This window comes from Neofelis nebulosa, chromosome 3 (genome assembly GCF_028018385.1).
Source record: "Neofelis nebulosa isolate mNeoNeb1 chromosome 3, mNeoNeb1.pri, whole genome shotgun sequence".
NCBI lineage: Eukaryota > Metazoa > Chordata > Mammalia > Carnivora > Felidae > Neofelis > Neofelis nebulosa.
In genome coordinates this window covers 196393395-196405271 of record NC_080784.1, presented here as the reverse complement: position 1 = coordinate 196405271, position 11877 = coordinate 196393395, and positions in this window count along the sequence as shown.

The following is an 11877-nucleotide window of genomic DNA, read 5'->3' as shown; positions in this document are numbered from 1 at the left end:
CCCACCTCCACTCCAGTCTAGAAACGGCTGGGTAGAAACCGAGCAGAAATCAAATGGCTGGGCAAGAAGAGAAATCGCCAAAGTTGCCCTTGTGAGAAGAGTTTTCCATGGAAACACCTAAGTGCAATTCTCATGCCAAGTCATAATCATCACATCTCTGCTTCCCAAGGTGTTTTCCTGTGGGTGATCTCACTGTAACCCTTCAAGGCCGCTACAGAGTAGGAAAGGCAGCATCTATTATCCACATTTCACAGATGTGAACACTGAGGAAAGCACAAGACAACTGCCCAGGGTCACTCAGGGAGTTGGGGCCAGAAGTAGGCCCTGACACAAGAACCAAATCCACACCGTGGCCTCCCCACATGATTCAGCCACATTCTGGATGCACACATAGCAAATCCCACAGCCCCAGTGCCTTGTGGGACCACACAGTTCCCTCCTCTAACCTCATACACCACCCTCTCCTCCCACCACTTAGGTGTAAGGATCAGGGAGGGACACTGGGTCTCTGTCTTCCGAGGCTGGAGGAGGTCTTGCTATGACCACAGCTGTCATGGCCCTTTGTAAGCTCTTGGGCCATCTGAGGAGTTCAAGTGGTCAGGAGGATGGACCCCAGTATCTACCTGGATTCAAATCCATGGCAGCCCCATGTTTGAATGGCCTTGAACAAGTTACTCCAGCTCCCAGGAGCTCAGTTTCTTCATCCTCGTAATGAGAAGGGCATAGGAGATTTTAGCTCTATTTAAAGATTTCTCTGAACAGATTACAAGTTTCCATGATGGATCAGGCTGCCCCATCAGGTAATAAGTCCCCCATCACTGGAAGTCTACAAGCAGACTGGTGCGTGCAAGGGTCCGCTCGTAGGGAGGGAGCCGTAAGGGTGAGGCAGGTAGTGCACGATATGTGGACAGAACCCCTTGCCCACACTACCGAGCACATCAATATCACCCAAAGAACACGTAGAAAATGCAGGTCCCGTAGCCCCGCCCCCGGGGTAGTCTGACTGCAAACATGTCAGATGTAGCTCAGAAACCTGGATCTTTCTTAGAAGTATCCCGAGGTTTTTGTTTGCTAGGGCTTCTAACAAAGTGACACCAACTGGATGGCTTAACCAAAAGAAACTCCGTGACTCACGTTTCTGGAGCCCAGAAGCCTGAGATTAAGGTATCAGTAGGATTGGTTTCTCCTGAGGGTGTTAGAGAGACTCTGCTCCAGGGTCTCCGTGAACTTCCGGCGGTTTTCTGGCAATCTTGGTTATTCTTTTTCTCACAGGCTGTCACTCCAGTCTGCGCCCCGTGCTCACATGGCATTGTCCCTGCGCACATCATGCCTATCTCTGAGTCCGCATTCCCCATTTTTAGAAGTCATATTGGATTGGGGCCCACCCCAACAACACTGCTCATCTGCAAAGACCCTATTTCCACACAAGGTCTCACTCACAGGTACTGGCGGTTAGGACTTTCGACATCCTTTTCAAGAAGGCAAGTCAATCCATAACTCCAGGTGATTCTGACACGCGGCCAGGGTTAGGGACCCAGCGGACTACAGCTCTTCAAATGGCCTCTAAGCCCCCTGGGAATCTTGAATGGCTGCAGCTTCTGACTCAGTGGGTCTGGAAGGCCCCAGATTCTGCTTTCTGAACAGGAGGTCCTGATATGGCTTGCCCACGGACTGGTGCTCTCAGGGAGGTCGCTCCCAGCACAAGATGCCCAGGAAATCCAGAAATGGCTACCACGCAAATAGAAGCTCTCTGCTTCATTTCTCCTAGGACAAGGGTTGCTTTCTTCTTCGGTCTCTGAGGGCATAGGAAAGAAAACCTGCCGGTATGCCCCATGCCCCTTCAGAGCCATCACCCTGGTAGGGGCATGGACCCTGGGATGGGATGAGAAGACTGGGCTGCCAAACTCTGGGAAAAGCTCTGATGCTCATGCTCCCTTGTCCGTTTAATTTTACACATTCGGGATTCTTTTGTTGTTCCCCTTGTTTTGTTCGGTCCCACACCCGTTAACTCCGTGCCCAGCCTAAGCGTGCGCTGGGTGCACCTGACTCCCACGAAGTGACTGCCGCCCACCCACCTGCGCTGGCAATCAGGGGCCAGAGACTCGCGAGCCAACTAGGCCTGCCCGGGACCTCTGAGAAGCCCACCCTCCGCACTGGTGTCAATCCCAGAGGCCTGCCGGAGGAGGTGCGCCCCGCCCCACGTGCACAACCCCTCCCGCCCTGGGTAATCGGGCAATGGGACAGGCCTGGCCGGTCACAAAGGCGACAGCTGCGCCGAGGGGCAGCCGCCTTAATTTATTTATAGATGCGCTGGCTCTTTATGTGGCCTAGTTAAGGACGCCTTTCCATAAATACATAGAAACGGATGTTATTCTAGAACCCACCAATAATAGGCACAGCTGTAGAGACTGCTGCTGGATTAACAGCCCCACCTCCCTCTCCGCACCCCCCTCCCACCAAAATAGAAAATAAAGTTTAAAATGCACGTGGGATTTTTTTTTTTTTCCAGTGCGTGTATGCAAGAGGGAAATTCTGTCAACAATGAGATGTTTCTTTGAGAGCAAAGGCAGAATTTCTTAGGAAACAGAAAATTACGAGCTAAGGCTACCTCTTGCCAAGTAAAGACACAGCTCTCACCTTCCCCCTCCCAGGATTGTGATCGCCGCGCCCCACGCTTTCACCCGTCCCGGTGAGCTTCTGTTTAACCCGGACATAATCCTCTTGTTCCAGAGGCCACGCGCGGTTTGTTTCTTTGCAAAAATATAATTTGCCTAATGCCAATTCTGGCCCTTTCCTTGGCGATTAGTTGTTTGGGGTGCTGGACCAATGAGGGGTCTTTGGAGTCAAGGGGCCGAGAAAGAATGAAATCATGACGGCGTTGTGAGGGAGTCCTCCGCCCTTATGCCTTTGTTATTTCCCCCAGTTCGTTCTACAGACCCTTAATTCTATTACCCAGCTGTAATTTGGCTCTGTGTCTCTCCAGCATTCTTTCCTTTCTTCTGCCCCTTTTCTCTTTAATCGATTGATTCATCTGTAATTGGATTTTCTCTGGCTCTTACCAGCTATTAAAAGTAGCTACGTGTGTGTATGTGAGTGTGCTTTCTAACTAGGCCACGCTTTCGAATGCCTTGCAATCCTGAACCTTGTTCGGGTTTCTTAGTATGAATTCAATTCCCTGGCTCCTTTTGAGGCAGCGGGGAGTAGCAGAGAATACAAGGCTTGGAAGCCTGACAGAATGATACTGTTTTGTTTTGTTTTGTTTTTTGCTTTGTTTTGTTTTGTGGAAGGCTGACATTTATTGAGCTCCTACTGCGTCCCAGGTGTTCTCCCAAGCCCTTTGCAAGCATTACTGACTCTCACCACATCCATGTAAGGCAGGTACTGCTATTACCCCATTTTGGGGTAATGGAGACAGACGGAGGTTAAGTAACTGGCCCAAAGCCACACAATGAGCTAGTTAATGGCAGAGCTCTTGATCACAATGAAATTTCCCTAAATTCTGCCTTTTCCTATCCGTGTAAGTTTCAGCATGGCTTATTTCTTTCTGCCTCGGTTTCCACATCCACAAAATGAGTAAGGGTCGGTATCTCTTGCAAGATGATTTTTAGAACGTACTGAGAATATAGTGCCTGACTCACTGAGGCTCACACACACAGTAGATTCCAGTAATCCCTGTGCTATGGATGAGACCAAGAACTAAATACAGGAGCCCCGTGAGCACGGACAGCAGAAATAGAGCGCTGTCCTCTGAGGTCTGTTCACTCCACCGCCCCAGTCTCTGCTTTGGACAAACAACCAGAATCCAAGCAGATCATTTTGTAAAATCACAATAAAGATTCTGCTGCTGGGGGCTCCTGGGTGGCTCAGTCGGTTAAGCGTCAGACTCTTGATTTCAGCTCAGGTCATGATCTCAGGGTTTGTGAGATGGAGCCCCGACTCTGGCTGTGTGCTGATAGCATGGAGCCTGCTTGGGATCCTCTCTCTTTGCCCCTCCCCCACTTTCTCTCCCTCTCTCTCTCTCTCTCAAAAGTAAATAACTTAGAAAAGAAAAGAAAAGAAAAGAAAAGAAAAGAAAAGAAAAGAAAAGAAAAGAAAAGAAAAGAAAAGAAAAGAAAAGAAAAAAGAATTCCATTGCTGGTAAGCAGTGTGTCTTCAATGAGAATTTCCTCTTTCCAGTGTCCGTTTTCCCAGATGTAAAATGATGGGGTAGAGTTGGGGGACCACCACCACCTTTTCCGTGGTGACCTCAGGGGATGGGCTCAGTGCTGCCACCTCAAGGCTGGACCAACTTTTCAATGGCAATAAAACCCTTGAGCACTTATCAGCTTCACTTCATATAATTATTTAACTGCCACCACAAATGCATACAGTCAATACTCTTATCTCCATTACACAGATGGGGAAACTGAGCCACTGAGAGGTTGAGTAACTTGCCCAAGGCGGCATGGTATATTCCAGAACCACGACTCAGACCACACTCTCTCCATGAAGACAGGGGACACCCCTAGTTTTTCTTCCAGGTGTAGGGCCTCAGGGAAGATCTGCTGAGCTTGGCTTTGTCATTGAGATGAGGTGGGGCAGGGTGCAGGGAGTGAGTCAGGTGCTAGCAAGGGGTAAATTACTAAGGGACGCTGGACGGGCCAAAATGACTCCAGAATAACTTGCTGCTTGACCATCGTTTAGGCGGTGCAATACTTCTGACCTCTATATCTTAAACAATCGCAGGGGTGATTTCACAAGGTTGTTGAATGAAATAATGTGCATGAAACACAGCACCACACCTGGCCTTCAAAGACTCATGACTTCCTAATTCATGGGAGTTATTACAATAATTATTATTATGAGAATGAATTTTGAATTTTTAAATATGGTCCCCCTATGCACGTGTATGTATGCAAGATTTTTAAAAGATAGTTACCAAATTGATTTTATATCAGATTAAGCTCTATTGTTCTTAAGTCAAATTTTATTTTATTTTATTTTGTATTTTTAAGTTTATTTATTTATTTTGAGAGTGAGAGAGAGAGAAAGAGAGAGTGCTAGAGGGGCAGAGAGACAGGGAGACAGAGAATCCCAAGCAGGCTCTGTGCTGCCAGCGCAGAGCCCAATGCAGGGCTCGAACTCACAAACCAGGAGATCGTGACCTAAGCTGAAACCAAGAGTCAGACACTCAACCAACTTTGCCACCCAGGTGCCCCTAAAGTCAAATTTTAAAAATCCCTTCTAGGGGCGCCAGGGTGGCTCAGTTGGTGAAGCATCTGACCTTGGCTCAGGTCATGATCTCTTGGTTCATAAGTTCGAGCCCCACGTCAGGCTCTGTGCTGACAGCTCGGAGCCTGGAGTCTTCTTCAGATTCTGTGTCTCCTTCTCTCTCTCTTCCCCTCCCCCACTTGTGCTCTCTCTGACTCCCAGAAATAAATAATAAAAGTAAAAAAAAAACAAATTTGTTAATCCCTTCTAGAGACTAAGAACAGAATTGGTCCTAGCCCATACCCTTCTGCCTACCCCTCTTTCTCCTAGGTCCTAATGCTGCTCAGAGAGACAGAAAACAAAACACAACTTTGTCACTCAAGGACGGGGAGTCAGGAATTAACCTCCACTGTGAAACTGCAGAGTAATATAATTTCACAACTTCCAACGTCTGGCAAACTCCACAGACAGTATTTGCAAAAGCAGTTTTGCAATGACCACACTCGGGAAATCCCCAAAGAATGTTTATAAATACTGCAGATTTAGAGATTTAATTCTAAATTTTCCCGAAACCACATCAGCCAAAAATGTAACACTCCTTTTCAAATTAAAATGGTGTGTGTGTATTAACTCTAACACAGCTCAGATATAATTTAATTGGACCAAAATTTCCAGACTGATCATGACAGTATTGTTTGAGGTCATACATAGTTGTAAGCAATTTATAAATCCAAGGGTGAGGAATCAGTTCAATAACTCATGCCATCTCAACAGCACTGGTTACTACTAGCCAGGAGCTGGAGAAAGGAGGGAATGGGGAGTCACCGCAAATGACTTCTTTTGGGGGTGATGGAAGTGTCCTTGAATTACAAACTGTTATGATTTCCCAAACCTGTCTCTAAAAACCACTCAATTGTATACTTTAAAAGGGTGAATTTTATAGCATGTGAATTCTCTCAATTTAAAAAAAGATAATGGAAAAAGATGGGTAGAAGTCTTTGTAAACTGAGTCAATAGATAGAAAATCTGGGGAAAAAATATGTTCTAGAACTATACCTATTGACATAGACTAATGGACTTTACAGAATAAGATTCAAAATATCAAGTCGGGAGAAAAAAAAAAAATCATGTCCCAACTGACCATATAACCTATTTTGATGAAAAAAAATCATATCTGTGTCTAGAAGGATCTAGAAGAATATACACCAAATCATTAACCGGTCATTTCTGGAATTACAGGTGGTTTTATTTTCTTTTTGCCTCTCTAGCGGCATTATATATGGTTTTTAATAAAGGGAGGAAAAAGAAGAAACCAAATCTGGGAGGGTAAGTAGGATAGATGACAGATGGAGACGTTTTACTTTAGACCTTCAACTAACCCAAAGTAAAGAAGCTTCAACAACGTGTGGGTTTGTGGCGAAGTCCACGATATGTGCTGTGTCAGAAAACAGCCATCGAGGGCCAGCAACACAGAGACAAACAAACAATGCTTCAGTGTTTATCAGTCGGCAGTCCTCCCCCACCTCTTCCATTTTGATTTACAAAATGCAGGGACTGTTCTGATCGAAGTTACAAGCAGAGCCAACGTCGCTTACCAACTGCGTTTTGATAAACGTGACTGCGTTTCGTTTATTATCACGGAAACCTTATTCGGCCCGTTAGGAGTTAGTTCTAAGTTGGTCGGTTCTATTTTACTGACGTCATGTACACCGTAATAGCTGTTGAGAAGGACTGGGGGGGGTGGGGTGGAACCTCTATTTTCAAAGTGTCTGCTACATTCCGGTATGTTTTAGGCAATATTGATGGAGTTTTTACTTAGCCCCAAACAGGGACCCCTGAGGGTAGTGATGTGACCTCCACTGTTCAAGACACAGAGAGGCTGGTTGACCAGCCTGAGGCTGCCCAGCGGGTGGGTGGCTAAACAGGGTCAGAATGCCTATGTGTCTTCCCCCCAAGAATCATATTCTAATCCTCTACAACCCTCCCCTGCCCTTGGCCTCACAAGGTCCTTGTAGCCCACTAATTATCAGACTGAAACATAGATTTCTGGAAGGCTTCTTTGAAATAAAATTCATCAGCTGCCAAATCACTCACTTACTAAATTGCCAGCGCTCAGCCCTGACCTTCTCATTGAGGATGAAGCCCCTGCCTCCCCCAAGCACACACGCTGTGCTGGCACATCATATGGAGGGGGAAGGAAGACAGGGGAGTGAGGGAAGCAAGCCTTTCTCTCTGCCCTGACTCCACCCACCAAGGGCTCCCCTGGCCCCAGCCCTGCAGTTGGTCCCATTATCGCTTCCACCCCAGCTAATTATAGTCGCTGATTACCTAACAGCAAGCCCCACTGTCACCTGCTTTGCCCTGACGGATTATGCCATCTGGGCCACGTGGCCAGGGTCCGAGAGCCACGAGAGGTCACAGAGAGGGGCAAATGGCTCTGAATGGGAAGAAATGTGTTTACAGCCCTGACAGCTGACTGGGCCATTAAAGGGGCTTTAGCTGTGTGTTCCCAGCTGAAACCCCTCTCCAGGGGCCTCCCTATTAGCTAATGGGATGTGGCTGCATATATCGCTCTGGTTCCAAATGTGGGCATGCTGGGGGACTGACTGCATGCTTTCCTAAAAAGGAGAAGAAAAAGGACTTAGGAGAGACCTGGGGGCTCACAGTTGTTTGGGGTCCTTGTTGAATGGGCATCAGAACATGCCTGCAGAGGCCGTGCTCCATGGCCAGCAGGCTTCAAATACATTTTGCACTTCCTGTGCTCATGTCCATTAAATTAACACATGTATAAAACACATTTTATGACATTAAAGAAACCCTGTAAGGCGACTTCCATTTCATTAAGAGCTTCATGTCCTTAACAGTAGTCCTCTATCTCAAACTTGATTGTGCTTGTGTATATGACCTGGGAATCTCATCACAGTGCAGATTCTGAATCTGTCTCGATTGGGGTGGGGGGAGGAGGGGAGAGGGAGTGCAGATTCTGTATTTCTTTTTCTTTAACGTTTATTTATTTTTGAGACAGAGAGAGACAAAGCATGAATGGGGGAGGGTCAAAGAGAGGGAGACACAGAATCTGAAATAGGCTCCAGGCTCTGAGCTGTCAGCACAGAGCCCAACGCGGGGCTTGAACTCACGGACCGCGAGATCATGACCTGAGCCGAAGTCGGCTGCCTAACTGACTGAGCCACCCAGGCGCCCCCAGATTCTGTATTTCTAAAGAGCATCTGGAAGATTACTGATGCCACTGGTCTGTGGACGATGCTTTGAGTAGCGAGGAACTACTTAGTCACTGAATGAAATTAAATTACCAAATTAACATCACACAGAAAACCTATAAAATGGTATTTTTCCGACTGTGTTACAGAACACGAGTCAGCCAAGGAGGCTGCCTCGGCTCCAACAGGTTCTCAGTGGAGTAAGTTCCGGAATCACCGCATACTCTGCACCCCCCTGGGAATGCCCAATACATCATTAGCATATTGGAGCTGAGGAAGCCTGCAGTGATCTGTTCCACTTTAGATGTGAACAGTTTGCGTTCAACCAAAAGTTTGGTGCTTTATGCCCTAGTTTTTGTTGCAACCCTCACTGGAGAGCCTCTATTATCCCGATTGCTTAACCTGACCATTAAATGTCTTGATTTGAAAAATGCCTTCTCAGCCATACAGAGTTATTCACGTGAAACACACACGCACAAGTAAGAAAGGCTTGAACACTGGGAAGAAATGCTTGTATGAGGTACTGTCATGAAATGCAGGCAGTGGCGGCTTCTTCTGACAGCTTCTGAGCCCAGTGACCTCAGCTCGCCTGGCTTCCCCTCCTCCCAGCGTGATAAGGAAGTAGAAATGGAGGAGGAAGTATTGAAAAAGTGCCCAAGAGGTGGGACAAGGACGACTGCACAGGGGGTGTAGGTCTAGAGGTCTGATGACAAAGGCCAGTATGACTACTGCAAAATAGAGCTTCAAGGTTGATTTGCTTACAATTTAGCTTAAAAAAAAAAAAAAAAGCAAAATTTACCAAACCACTTTCTAAAAGCATTTTTTTTTTTTTTTTTTAATTTTTGGGACAGAGAGAGACAGAGCATGAACGGGGGAGGGGCAGAGAGAGAGGGAGACACAGAATCGGAAACAGGCTCCAGGCTCCGAGCCATCAGCCCAGAGCCTGACGCGGGGCTCGAACTCATGGACCGCGAGATCGTGACCTGGCTGAAGTCGGACGCTTAACCGACTGCACCACCCAGGCGCCCCTAAAAGCATTTTTATTTAACATTATAAAATGCTCACCGTAGGATATTAGATAAAAAAAATAAAAGGCATCAAAGTGGAAGACAGAATGTAACCACAACTTGTGTGTGTCTGTGTGTTTAATGTATATGCAGGGGTGTGTGTGTATACACATGTGTGAGTCCATGTGTGTATGTAACTGCACACATGAATTTGAAGGAGGAGAGAGAATCATCCAGAATGTTTGCTTTGGAATGAAGCAACATTAGGTTCAAACTGCAAGTGGTCCAAGTTTCTTAACCTTTGGGTTGTATCTTCTGTGGGATGAGACTAACAATTCCCACCTCAGGCTTATGTGAGAATTAAATGAGATAATGTCTGGCAAGCACTTAGCACATGGCCGGGCTCAAATTTAAACACTCACCAAATGGGAGTCATGATTGTATTAATATACTAAGAGTGTGGAAGAAAATACACAACATGTTAATAGTGGGTCATCTCTGGGTGATGAGTTAGAAGTGAATTTTATTTTCTTCTTTCTACATTTCGGAATTATCCAAAATGATTCAAAGAACACCCTTATAAAATTAAGAAAAGATTATAAGACAAACTTTATAAAGTAAAATGCTAATTGTAGTTTTCTCTGGTTAAGAAAGGTGGGCCATTTTTATTTCCTTTTTTACACTTTCGATTTTTGAAATTGTCCACAACTCACTAGTTTTAACAATTTTTGAATATGAAAGCCATGCCCATCTCTTTTGGACATTTTGGGAAAATGCAGAAAAACTCTGAAAAGAAAGTAAAATCACTTATAGTGTTGTGATTTCTCTGCTTTTATTACTCTTTGTTTAAATTTATAAAGTACAGATTCACACCTAAATGAATGGTCCCCTAGAATTGTGCAGTGCACAACATGGACAACCATATTCATGGTCCTGAAATAGCACCCCCCATACACTTCTCAACCCACCCCCAGAAGTCACTGATATGAATTTTTCCTGTATATGTATCACACACACACACACACACACACACACACACATAGATATATATACATGTGCATACATGCTCACATGATTAAGTAAAAATGTCTTTAAGGAAATTCAAGAAAGATTTTAGAGGCCACTTATATGTAATAGATCTAATTAGTTCCCCAAGATCAAGTCTAGGAGGAAAGTACTTTCCCCACATTCTCCATGAGTAAACTCACTTGAGCAGATATGCTTTAAGCATCTATGCTATTCCAGGTCCTATACTATTTACTAAGGAAACAAAAACGAGGAAGACACAAGATCTCTGGTCTCAGCAAGCCTCTAGGCTATCACAGAAATGCGCATACAGTAGTCCCCCCTTACCGGAAGTTTCAGTGATCTGCAGTCAACTGCTATCAGATAGCAGATGATCCACCTGACATAATTAATGTAAGAAGGTCAAGAGAAGCCACGTCTTAGGGCCTGCAAAATTCACCACCCCCCTTCATCTCATCATGCATGGAATTTTATCATCATCACAAGGAGAAGGGTGAGCACAGTAAGAGATTTTGAGAGAGAGACCACATTCATGTAACTTTTATTACAGTGTATCGTTATACTTGTTCTATTTTATTATTAGTTATTGTGGTTAATCTCTCACTGTGCCTAATTTATAAATGAAACTTTATCATAGGTGTGTCTGCACAGGAAAAAACATGGTATACGTAGGGTTTAGGGCTACCCACGGTTTCAGGCGTCCATTGGGGGTCTTCGAATGCATCCCCCACCAGATACGGAGGACTCCTGAATTAGAAATGTGTGCAAATACAATAATGGAAGCCAATAACAGGTCCAGAGGCAGTAAGGAAGAGATAGTGAACCCCTTCTTCTGCAGGGATTCTGGAAGCCCTCCTGGGGAAGAAGGCATCTCACCTATATCTAAAAGCCTACAGACTTGGGTTCCTCGTACACCCACACGATCTCACACTCCCCACCTTTCATCATGTCCGGGCAGGTCTCTGGTCTTGGGCTGGAATATGTTCCCACGCTTCGACTCCGAGGCCAACCCAACTCATCTTTCAAAACTTAACCAGGAGGTACCTCCTGAAAGGCATCCCTAACTACCCAGCATGAGGAAGGCACCCCTTCTCACTGCACGTGTGTCTTTATCAGACACTTACCAAATGACTCACGAGACTGGAAGTCAGCGTTTTGCCCTATTTATCTTTGAGCGATGGGGCAGGACTGAACGCCACACCCAGTACACGGCCCCCAATAGATGTCTTAAAAAAACCAACAACAGGGGCGCCTGGGTGGCGCAGTCGGTTAAGCGTCCGACTTCAGCCAGGTCACGATCTCGCGGTCCGTGAGTTCGAGCCCCGCGTCAGGCTCTGGGCTGATGGCTCAGAGCCTGGAGCCTGTTTCCGCTTCTGTGCCTCCCTCTCTCTCTGCCCCTCCCCCGTTCATGCTCTGTCTCTCTCTGTCCCAAAAAT